We start from the raw sequence: 13,114 nt of genomic DNA, 5'->3' as shown, positions 1-13,114 counted from the left end.
AGGACTTTATACCTGTGTGCCACATTTCATCGAATATACAAGCCATCGACTCTAAATTACACAATTTCAGAAATTATATTACCAAAGACAGAATGTTGTTATGTATACTATGAAACGCCAGACGATTGTAAGACACATCCTAATTACAGGGATCGTAAAATTTCAACAATAAATAAATAAAATAAAAAGACACGTGTATTCACGAAATGTTAGGCAAACCGCACAGACAGCAAGCATGGCACACATCCTCAAGCGCGAAAACGCCCAGGGGCTAGCAGGGTAGCTGGCGCTCGTGGGTGAGGGCGGAGCTTCATTCCTCTTCCCAGCGCGTAGGATCGCGGGAGCGCTCCGCCTTTCGCTGAGTTTCACTTTCCATTCAAGGGAAACGAAAGCTGGGCAGCCTCGGTGGGCGGGGCGTGAGCTGCAGAAGCTCCACCGCTCGGGGTTGAGCGCCTGGCCAGTTGACAGTGCACGCCGCCAGGGCTGTGCGCTCCCTGTGCGTTCTCCGGCGGAGTGAGCTCAGCGCGGACAGGGATAGAGAAGCTATTTCTCAATTTCCCCTGGATCGAAATTCGCAGTGGAGGTTTGACGCTTCTGTGGAAATTGAGGCAAGTTTGGTGCTAATTTTGGAAGCTTTCTTTCCAGGAACATGTGAGGGGCTTTGCTGAGATGCCACCTGGACAATCAAGGAATTAATTTGGATTTAGCAAATGATAGTAATGGTGTATATTCATTTCATATATATATTGGACCAGTTCATTTTTTCAACCTGATATATTTAGACTTCTTGCATTTCGTGTTTAATTTCAAAAGAAATTACAAAAGTGTTGCAAGCTTGTAAAAAATTTGAAACAATGCAGACAGATGTGTAAAGTAGAAACCGAAATTTCTCTTAATCCTCAACACAGTATCATTTTTGTGTATACTTTACAAGAAATTTTCATATAAAGCAGACTTTAAAATTGTTTTGTAATTTACCTTTTCCCACTTTGTTAAGTGATCTGTTGAGCATGATGGACATCTTTTAATGACAAGACATACAGATATGTTAACCTCATTAAAAACAATTGGTACATAAGGCAAGTACATCATTTAAAAAATTTTTAAAAAATGCTTTATTTATTTTTGGACATAGTGCGAGTGGGGGAGGGGCAGAGAGAGAGAGGGAGATACAGAATCCGAAGCAGGCTCCAGGCTCTGAGCTGTCAGCACAGAGCCCCACACGGGGCCCAAACCCACGAACTGTGTGAGATCATGAGCTGAGCTGAAGTTGGACGCTTAACCAACTGAGCCACCCAGGTGCTCCTTGTACATCATTTATTTAAACAATTCAGGAGCATTTAGGTTTTTTCCAGTTTTTACTGGTATAGATGATGTAGCAGAGAATATCATTTTATGTTCACATTCATGTGAATATACAAATATATTTGTAGAAAATTCCTAGAAGTGGAATTGCTAGGTCAGCGGGCATATATATTGAGAAATTTGAAAGATTTGTGCAAATCAGAGTATTTTAGTCTTAATCCCCCTCCAACCTTGCCTTCTTTTCCTGGAAGAAACTTAAATTTAGATATTTAAACATAAAACTTCATTCTATGACTCTTGCAAATCTGGTTTCCAAGTGTTTGAAAATGCAAGCAATGGCTTTAACTACATGTTTTACAGCATTGAGGTAGTTATACTTTGAAATTGTTTCAGAAAACAAGGCAAATTAACATACATATTTAAATACTGCACATACAAGTGCAGTATTGATTTCAGAAGAACCCAGTGATTCATCACTTACATATAACACCCAGTGCTCGCCCCAAAAAAGTGCCCTCCTTAATGCCCATCACCCATTTATCCCATCCCCCCACGTGCCTCCCCTCCAGCAACCCTCAGTTTGTTTTCTGTATTTAAGAGCCTGAGAAATTTAACAGAAGACCATGGGAGAGGGGAAGGAAAAAAGAAGTTAGGGAGAGAGCCAAACCATAAGAGACTCTTAAAAACTGAAAATAAACTGAGGGTTGATGGGGGGTGGGATGGAGGGGAGGGTGGGTGATGGGCATTGAGGAGGGCACCTGTTGAGATGAGCACTGGGTGTTGTATGGAACCAATTTGACAATAAATTTCATATAAAAAAACAGTCTCTTATGGTTTGAACAAGGCAAATATTTAATTTTTTTTAATGTTCATTTATTTTTGGGGGGGGGAGGGACAGAGAGATGGGGAGAGAAGGTGAAGCAGGCTCTGTACTGACAGCAGAGAGCCCGATGGGGGGCTCAAACTCAAGAACAGTGAGATCATGACCTGAGCCCAAACCAAGAGTTGGATGCTTAACTGACTGAGCCACCCAAGTGCCCCTGAACAAGGCATGTATTTTAAAAGATTTCTTTTTAGTGTTACGTGCAGAGTGAGGCAGGGTGGGGTGGGGGGAGGTGTTAAATCTAGATATTTAGGCCATCTAATGTGTTCATAGGAACAAAATGGGTAGGAAAGTAACAATGGGTATACAGTCCCATCTTGATTTATGGAGCACTATCAAAGAACTTAAAGTTTTGGGGCACCTGGGTGGCTCAGTTGGTTAAGCATCGGACTCTTCATTTTGGTTCAGGACATGATCTCACTGTTTGGTTTGTGAGTTCAAGTTCTGGGTTGGACTCTGCACTGACCTGCTTGGGATATTCTGTGTGTTCCCCGCTCTTCCCACCCCCCCCCCCCCCCATTCCTCTCTCTCTCTTACACAAGTGTATGCGAGTGTGCTCTCTCTCAAATAAATAAACTTAAAAAAAGACTTTGTTTTGATTATCCTTTTTCACTATTAAAAATATATTGCACTTTTGGCACTTTTACACAATGATGGGCTTGCAAAGGGAAAAATGTTTAACATGTACACAGCTTTAAAGAAGTCCTAACGCCTTTAACATGGGCTGTGAGAGAGAGTAGCTCCAAGATTCCCTCTTATTTGGGATTTCATCTGGTGTGTTATAATTTGTGTACCTAGCACATTACCATTACTCGAGAAACATACAACAGATGGTTAAGGATGAGTTCTAAAGTTATTGTTGCCGTGATGGATTGGATTGGGAAGACTTTGAGGTGGCTTGTATCATGTTCTAGGCATGTTAATTTTGTTCCTCTTGGGGCATTTAAAGAGAGAGTCAGTTTTCCTTGTGGAGAGTCTAGTTGTAGGGGAAGAGCCCAGTTAGAGACTGGGACCACCTAGGTTTCCTGCATCATATTTTTTGCTGTTTCTTAGAAGATTGATTGATTCTGTGGCTACAATGATGGTGTACTTAAGCCACCTGTTTCTGTCATTCACATCTACTTATTTTAAGGGTAAAAAATTTGGGAAAAGTTGGGAGCTAAGTTAATTTCTTTGGGACCAAAAACCATTAAAAAATAGCCTTTATTGTTTAGGGCAATTTTAGGTTCACAACAAAGTTGAGTGGGAAGTACACAGTTCCCGTATACCCATCCCCATGCCCTGTCCCTATCTCAACCATTATCAACATCTGGCACCAAAGTGGTGCATTTGCTGCAACTGATGAACCTACAGTGACAATCATTATCATTGAAAGTTCATATTTTATAATAGGGTTTATTTCTGGTGTACATTATATGAGTTTTGACAAATATATGACATATATCTACCATTATAGTATTATACAGAATAATTTCACTAAAAATCCTCTGTTGGAGCCAGTTTTTTGTGTCAGGACTTAAGTTTGAAAATTCACCTTTCTTGGAACAAAACCATCCTTTTTTCTCTGCTGGGTGCTTATCATTACCTGCTTAGCTCAACTGCATGTTCTGTGCCCACTCTGCCTTTCCCCATCCTTCTTAGTTAGGTTTCACTTTCCTTCCTTTTGTAGCCCCACCTACCTGTTTCTCCTCTGTGATCAACTCTGAAGATTGCCCTTTTTGGAGTCTGGCCTGCCAGCCTGACCAAAGGATACTCTCCATTGGGTTTTACTGCCATATTTGGCTGACATAAGTAGTTTTGAGGTCTTGGCGGAGTACAGAACAATGTCTTTAAAAAATACAGCCTAGAGGCACCTGGGTGGCTCAGTCAGTTAAGTGTCTGACTTTGGCTCAGGTCATAATCTCACAGTTCGTGAGTTCAAGCCCCTCGTCAGGTTCTATGCTGACATCTCAGAGCCTGGAGCCTGCTTTGGATTCTGTGTCTCTCTCTGCCCCTCCCCACTCACACTCTGTCTCTCAAAAATAAATAAACATTTGAAAAATTAAAAAAAAAATACATCCTGGTTCTTTTGTACTCTCTGTTTTATCAGATTTCCCTGAATTTGATCTAAAATCCTATTTCTTGCTCATGAGATTACCAACTGCCATCATTTCTCTTTCAGTTTAACCCTCCAGGCTGAGCCTCATGACTATTTATGAGACTGTTTTTATTTATTTAATTTATTAAGAGACTATTAAGACTATTTATGAGTATTGAGAATAAACACTAAGTAAAAGAGCTTACTATCTGAGTCATTTAACATGAATTTATTAATGTATGCCGCTTATATATTTAGGTGTTTCCCAACTTCAGATTTTCTCCTTTCCTTCACATTTTGTAAAAGAATTAAGAAATTCGAACGCTTCTCATCCCTAATTCATTAATTTTTTGGATCTTGAAATAGGAACACTATTGCCACCCAAGGATTCCCTTAAGAGATAATTAATCTATCCCCCAAATGAATTATTGCTTATTTTAAAATTAAAAAAATTTTTTTTTAATGTTTGTATTTATTTTTGAGACAGAGCTAGACAGAGTATTGAGCAGGGGAGGGGCAGAGAGAGGGAGACACAGAATCTGAAGCAGGCTCCAGGCTCCGAGCTGTCAGCACAGAGCCTGACACGGAGCTTGAATTCTCAACCATGAGATCGTGACCTGAGCTGAAGTCAGACGTTCATCTGACTGAGCCACCCAGGCACCCCGAATTATTGCTTATTTTAAAATTACATATTAACTAATTATAAGAAGTTTGGAAGTTAAGAGAAATAATTTAAAAAAAGGAAAAAATGTTTTGTAATTCCACCAATAAGAGTTACTTTTTAACGACATTTTTGGTATATTTCATCCTAGTCTTTCCTCTCTCCCTCCATCTCTCTCTTTCTGTAGTTAATTCATATTGAAAAAAAAATTAGGTTTATACCATATGATATTTTTATAATTTCTTTTTTATTCAATGAAACGTTATAGTCATCTCCCCATCTCTATTAGTCTAAAATGATTTTAAGGTCACCATAGCATTTCATTTTATGAGTGGGTCATAATTTACTTTTATTGTTGAATTTCCGTTTTTTTTTTTTTTTTTTTTTGCCATTATAAATAGTGCCATAGCTCTTGAATTTGAAAGCATACTTTTATTTTTTGGCAGTTGACAACAACAAAAAATTCCACTTTGAGAAATAAAATAGTGTTTTTGTTTTTTGAAATGTTTGTTTATTTTGAGAGAGAGAGAACATGCATGAGTGAACGGGGGGAGGGGCAGAGAGGAGAGAGAGAATCCCCATGCTAATAGCACAGAGCCCCATGTGGGACTCCATCCCACCAACTGTGAGACCATGACCTGAGCCAGAGCAAGAGTCTGAAGCTCTACTGACTGGGCTACCCAGGTGCCCCCCAAATCATCTAGTGTTAATTAAGGAGGAACAAAAAGATATTTAAAAGAATAGACAAAATGGTAATGGAATGATTTCACCAGAGTCTCCTAAATGCTGCACTTTTCCTCATCAGTATTTCACTTTACTTTTTTGTAAAGCATAAAGAAAACAAGCCATAAAAATGAATTTCTTATGTAGATCTTTGTGTGTATCTCTGATTATTATTTTCTTTTTTATTAACTTTTTATTATGTTTTATTTATTCTTGAGATAAAGTATGTGACAGGGGAGGGGCAGAGAGAGAGGAACAGAGGTTCCAAAGCGGGCTGTGGGCCGACAGTAGCAAGCTTGATGTGGGACTCAAACTCACAAACTGTGAGATCGTGGCTTAAGCTGAAGTTGGATGCTCAACCTACTGAGCCACCCAGGTGCCCCAAGCTTTTATTTTAATTCCAGTATAGTTAACATACAGTGTTATATTAATTTCAGGTGTTTGATATAGTGATTCAACAATTCCATACATTACCCAGTGCTCATTACAGCAAGTGCACTCCTTAATCCCCATCACCTATTTCACCCATTTATTATTTTCTTAATCAATATTAATTGGTACTCTTTCAGCTACAAGTGACAGGAAACCATTTCAAACTAATTTTAAAAACAGCAGAGAAGACCCTGAGTGGAGAAGTTTGGTGGGCAGGCAGCTTGAGGCTTGGTTGGATCTAGTTCTTAAGCTGTTGGCCTCAGGATTCTCAGTGTTTCTCCCATTACTTGGTTCTGTTTCCTGTCACTGACTCTTCTTTGGCTGATGGGTTTTCGTTTTTTTGTTTTTTGTTTTTAAATGTTTATTTATTTTTGAGAGACAGAGCACAAGCAGGGGACTGATAAAGAGTGAGGGAGACACAGAACCTGAAGCAGGCTGCAGCACAGGGTCTGATGCAGGGCTCAAACTCATGAACCACGATATCATGACCTGAGCAGAAGTCAGACACTTAACTGACTGAGCCACCCAGTTGCCCCTGAGTTTCCTTTCTGTGGTGGAAAGGATGGTCTGATTTATGTTCTTACAGCTTAAAGCGCCATCTAACAAGTTTATGATCAGCTCTGATTGCGTCACATGATCATTCCTAAAACAGCCACCAATGACACTATGTGGTCAGACCTGGGTTATTTGAGCCAAGGAGTGGGTGTGAGGAGTTGGGAAGGGCTGTACTGAATCAGCAGAGTATGAAAATGGAGATTGTTTTTGCAATGAAAAGGTGATTCTGCTACCCAAAGGAGGGTAAGTGGGCTGGCAGAAATGACAGATGTCCACTATGATCATTGTTGAGATTGTGATACGTGTTGCCAAATTTGTGTTCAGGCTGTGTAGCAGCGTTTACTCCCAGTGGCAGAATGTGTCATGCTTGTGCAGTGGGGGTAAGTATGGAAAGTTGATTGGTGCTGCTATACCTGGACCAAGAGCTTTCTATCTTCTGTATCTCTACAAATAAGCACCATAAGGTTTTCACTAATGGATTCCTTAAATACAAATAAAGCAACGAGGAAATCATGAACCTTTAAGGAAACTAACACTGAGAACAATCTTCATGAAACTAATTGAAAGTTGTTGTCCTGCATTGAAACCTGTATGTCACTGGTCAACACTTGACATCCTACGCTTTAGTACTTGTCTAGAACATCTTCTCAAACTTTAATGTGTAAATAAATAGCCAAGAATCTTGTCAAAATGCAGATTCCAATTCAGTAGGTCTGTATTGGGGCCTAATATTCTTTTTTTTTTTTTTAATGTTTATTTATTCTTGAGACAGAGACAGAGCATGAACAGGGGAGGGGCAGAGAGAGAGGGATACACAGAACCCAAAACAAGCTCCAGGCTTTGAGCTGTCAGCACAGAGCCCGATGCGGGGCTCGAACCCACGAACTGTGAGATCATGACCTGAGCTGAAGTTGGATGCTTAACTGACTGAGCCACCCAGGCGCCCCCTAATATTCTTTTAAACAGACTTCCAGGTGATGCTGATCTGCTTTTCTAAATAGCAAGACATAAGATCAGTGGTTCCCAATATTTTAGCAGAACAAAACAAAAAATCAGGACCCCACCCTCCTCAAAATAACAGTTGCACTTTTAGTTATCTACTAGTTGAAAAAACACATTGAAAATTACTATATATTCAGAAAAACTTTTACACAAGTTTGTGTTTTTGTAGTCACGACAGCGTCTGCCTACTTTTTGGCACCTTTTGGCAGAACACTAAAAGGCTGAGTGTTAAAATCAATACTCGGTTACGGTTGAGTCCATCTGCCCCTCACCTTTACTTAAATGCACACCAATTTTAGCATCTTCATTGGAATTGAAGGTCAGGAGGATCTTACAGCAGGTATCACATGAGAAGTATTTGAATTCTCAAGATGACTTTTAGTTTGGTTACTTCAGTAGGTTCCAGTGAACAAACCGCAGGCACTAAGTTCTGCAAACTATAGTATTAAGGCTTTTTTTTTGTGGGTAGAGTAGCCTTCTAAGCACTTAATGTCTGTCATTCCATAGTGTTTGAACATGTTATGTGAGTACCCAACAGGACAATATCAAACTAATGAAGAGCCATGAAATTGCCCTGCTCTCTCTCTCCTTTGGCCAAGGATTTCTGTTACATTCTTCTGTGCTGTGATTACTTTCTGAACACATACTGAAGGATATGAACAAAATACTGTATGCAGGACAGGCTTCTAACTTGTGGGTCCTATGGTAAAATAAAAATGTGGGGCTCTTTGTTAAACATATTAAGAATTTCCAGTCCATAACAGGCAAGCATTAAACCAGGCCTGGGCTGTCTTGAATACAGGTCTCTGCAACTACAGTTTGCACACTCAGGAAGCTAGCCCTGACTGTGTATGTGATTCCTAAACCATTCATAGCCTTCACCTTGCTTGATCCACTGTTAATGGCATTGACATTTTGAAAACTGTTTTTTCAGTCTGTAAATCTCTTCAATCAGATTTGCAAGGAGAGAATCCTGGCTGAATTCACCATCAATCCACCATACTTTTAAATTTAAAAGAGATTCTAGTTTTTTTCTGCCTGTTCAGATAGATACCTGATGTACATGATATAGAAGTGGCACATTTAAAATTATCACTGTTTTATGTGTGTGTGTTTGTGTGTGCCCAGCAGAATATAATTCAGGAAAATTATTTTTAGGAGCATATTTTCCAGAACAATGTTGTCCCTAAGATTCATAGTTTGGACATGTCTTAAAAGTTTCATTTCCAACTATTGAATTGAGTGACAATCTAACCAGTCATTTGGATAACAGTCTTTAGCTTTCATAAATAGACTAAACACTGCAAAGAGCTGGGTGCTTGAGCCAGCTTATGTAGTATGTGGTTTTTGAAGTATGACTAGTGAGAACAAACTGTGTTTTGGGTACCTCGTTTTTCTCTAAACTTTTAAAAGATTTTAAAATATTCTTTATTATACCTAGGCTGAGGGATGATTTATTACTGATTTTTTAGTATATATATTTGGAGTTTTTCTCCTCATGATAATTTCAGGTTGTAAAGCTGACATTCTGCTTTTAATTCGTCTTTACAAGATGTAAGAATTTGCAAATAGGATTTTTTTCTTGAAAGACTCATGGCATCGGGAATAATTAAAGCTTAAATACAATTCTTTTTTTTAAGTTTATTTATTTATTTTGAGAGAGAGAGAGAGAGAGAGTGTGCACACACGAGCAGGAGAGTGGCAAAGAGAGAGGGGGGAGAGTGAATCCCAAGCAGGCTCTACACTGCCAGCCCAGAGCCCAATGACGTGGGGCTTCATCTCACGAACTATGATATTGTGACCTGAGATGAAATCAAGAGTCAGATGCTTAACCGACTGAGCCACCCAGGTGCCCCTAAATACAATTCTTAAAGATTATTTTATTTAGTATTATGAATGCTGTGGTAGCAAACAATTTTATAAAGCATAGAAGTAATGTAATCTTAACTTTATTAATTGAAATTACTTTTTAGTATATGTGCTGCCAAAGCAAGCACAGTTGAAATTACTTTTTAAATTTAATAAATAATTGTAAGCCCCAAAAGATATAATATTCTTCATAAACTATTTAGCAAATTTATTCTTTTTAATATATGTATTAATTTTCAATTTCTTTTCCTTTTTTAAGATTTTAAAATCCTAGTTTTATACATAAAGGTAATGGCCTAAACCACCCATTATTTCAGCATCTTACCTTTGCAGGTGACATATAAACATATAAAGTATATGATTTTCCACCCTCAATTATGCATGTAGTATTTGCAACTGCATATTCAGATATTAACAGCTAATTAAAATGACCTTTTTTGTTACACCGATTACATATGGTGGTTACCAAAGTAATCACTTGATCATGCACAAGTCCAAGGGCACCAGAAATGCCACCAAAGTGGGTGTTTTATTAATTGGACTTTCAAAGGCTGAGGCCAAAGTTGAAGCCAAAGAGCAGATCTTGGTTGAATAATGACATTGAAGCCACACTTTGGGGCTTTTCTACTTCATCTGAAAAATTTAAGTCTTCATATAATGTTTAGAATTCTTCTGGATACAGTGCTACTTTCATAAAAAAAATAGGAATAAATAGGAATGATCTTTCCATATGCTAAATTTAGGATTTTTACATTATGTCTTTTATTATTTGTTGTTTAATGTGTGCTCATTTTTATTTATTTGGTACACTGCTTGGCAGACTTTCTTCAGCTCATTTCTATTTGGATATTCTTCCTGTATTTGGGGACAGTGCTTGCATGCCCAAACTTAGTTTGACTTCTTAATTTTTTTCCACTAGAAGAGAAGACAGAGCTTTGTAGCAGCACTTCTGCCTTTAAAGACTCCTCATCACAGTCAGTTAAAACTGAGTGTTGTTGGGGAAAATCCACAGAGTGATTTGTCAGCAGTTCAGATTTGTCATCAGTTGTGTTCTGCCTTACCTCCTTGAGCTGTGCCATGAGCTCTGTGCAGAGAGAATGAATTAAAAATCTTTTAAAATGTTTAGTTAATTTTGAGAGAGAGAGAGAGAGAGAAAGAGAGAGAGAGGGCACTAGCTGGGGAGGAGCAGAGAGAGAGAGGGAGACACAGAATCTGAAGCAGGCTCCATGCTATCAGCTCAAAGGCCGTTGTGGTGGCAAGATTACCACCTGAGCCGAAGTTGGATGCTACACCGACTGAGCCAACCAGGCACCCTGAGAATAAATTTTTTTAGGCCTATGTTAGACCATGTTTTCCTCAGACCATTAGCCTTGACTCCAAGTTCCAATTAATTATTTAACTAATTAATAATAAAACACTTATGAAACCCCTTCATCCCCAAACTAGACTATTACTATAGTACAATAACACAATAACATGCTCTCCACTTGTCTCATCCCTGTGTCTCCTAATCAGAGGTCATCACCTGATCCTTATGGTTTTCATTACACACATATACAGATATCTAAAAGCTTTATTACACACATATATATTGATGCCTAAGCAACACAATGTTCCATTTTCCTTGAGTTTGAATATATTTTGACTCAACATTATGTTTCTAAGGGTCACCATATTGTGACATGCTATAGTTTGTTCATATACAACTGATGAATATTATTTCATTGTATACATTGATTACAGCTTATGCACCCATTCTTCTGTCCATTGGGTTGAGTGCTTGGATTTTTTTCCCCATGTTTTTGCTGTTGTAAACAGTGCTGCTGTGAACATTCTTGTATACATCTCCAGGGACATGTAAGAATTTCTTTTGGAATTTTTGGGTTGAGGTTAAGTGAATGTTTAACTTTATAAGATGATGCCAAATTGTTTTCTCAAGTGATTATACCATTTTACACTTCTCCCCTGGTAGTGTATAAATTGTTTTCTCAAGTGATTATACCATTTTACACTCCTCCCCTGGTAGTGTATAAACAATCCTATTTATCTATGTTCCTTCTAACATTTGGTTCCATCAGAATTCTTAATTGTTGCCAATTGAATAGTCAAATGCGGTCATGATTTGCATTTCCCTGACTACTAGTGACTAGTTACTTTTTAGAAAAATTAAAATGTTGGAACTTTTACACTTTATTCCAGTCCTAGTTTGGACTCACCTATGCAAATCTGCTTATATAATCCTTTGTACACTTTTCTTCACATTCTCCTCCTCTAAAACCACTGATCTTTTTTGCACGTTACCTGCCTTGCCTCAAGATGCCCCTTATTTCAAACCATACCCTTTTTTCTTTAATAAACCCAATTCCTAACTTGCTTTTTTTCCATGAAAATATGTCCTTGTGAGTGTAAATGAACTTAGGTTATTTCATTTAGCCATTGAGTTCTGATGGATCGCTCATAGCCCGCTGGTCAGAGTATAAACTGGTGCAAGGCATTTAGCAACATATATTAAGAACCTTAAACTTTGTACACTTTGACCTTGTTTAAGAGTCTGTCCTAAACCTTGATTTTATGTCTGGTTGTTGCTGATGGTCAGATAACTTAGAGGGCCACAGATTTATTTGCTTGGGGACAAGGGAACAACTGAGGAGATCTTGCATATATGCCCCTGAGTGGAGAGCAGGGAGACATAGAGAAGACAGTGTAGTCTATGCTCCCCAGCTTAGACCTGGGCACAGGATTGAGAAACCTGGGCAGAGAGCAGCTGCGGGCAGAAGTTGAAATCCTTGCAGAAGGAACTTGATGAAATCGAAGGGCACAAGGCAGTGGGAGGAGCTGGCCATGCCTCACTTACCCCAACTTGGAGATAGGAGGAAACCTTGATTGTTTCATCCAGCAGTGTCCTGCAGATACTTGGTGGATACTCTGGGGTGGGTAGAGGCAGGGTACAGTGGTTGTCATCTTATTCTAAAACATATGAGAGACTCTTCTTGAGATTCCAAAATATGCTTGGGGAACATTTATAGGTGGCTGATGTCTGTGTTGTCAGGAGAAAGTAAAAGACTAGGGGGAATTTGGGTTCTGTGGTTAATGTAATCTCATTTATAGCTGAGTTTTATTGTGTCCCTGGACCTTTAGTTTGCATGAGAAACATCGAAAAGGTAGAGAAGAGGTTTTTGCCTTAAAATGTTCAGTGTAGTATTGGTTATAGTTGTAAAAAATTGAAACAAAAAACAACCAGAATACTTAGCAATGTTTTATTGCTATATTAGTCATCAAAAAGTATTTATAAAGAGGGGTGCGTGGCTGGCTCAGTTGGTTAAACATTCAACTCTTGATTTCAGCTCAGGTGATGATCTCATGGTTCGTGAGTTCAAGCTCCACATCGAGCTCTGTGCTGACAGTGCAGAGCCTGCTTAGGATTCTGTCTCTCTGTCTCTCTCTGCCCCTCCAATGCTCTCTCTCTCTCTCTCTCTCAAAAATAAATAAATAAATAAATAAATAAATAAATAAATAAATAAATAAGCTTTGATAAAAGTATTTATAAAGAACTTGGGAAAATTATTGTTATGATGTGAAATGAGAAAAATAAAATATCAACCATATC

The 13,114-nt window shown here is 38.6% G+C and overlaps 1 protein-coding gene across 3 annotated transcripts in view; it reads left to right on the top strand.

The window, feature by feature from the left end:
• Positions 1-402: 402 nt before the first annotated feature.
• USP18 (ubiquitin specific peptidase 18) overlaps positions 403-13,114 on the top strand; it is a 65,042-nt gene continuing 52,330 nt past the window's right edge. For 2 of the 3 annotated variants that reach the window (XM_078450260.2, XM_078450261.2), the window contains exon 1: positions 403-608. The gene's annotated coding sequence lies outside the window, so the exon portion shown is untranslated. The remainder of the gene's footprint in view (positions 609-13,114) is intronic. The other variant, XM_078450259.2, reaches the window with a different exon arrangement.

This window comes from Panthera onca, chromosome B4, assembly GCF_046562875.1.
Source record: "Panthera onca isolate mPanOnc1 chromosome B4, mPanOnc1 haplotype 2, whole genome shotgun sequence".
Lineage (NCBI taxonomy): Eukaryota > Metazoa > Chordata > Mammalia > Carnivora > Felidae > Panthera > Panthera onca.
This window is presented reverse-complemented; position numbering and strand designations above follow the sequence as displayed.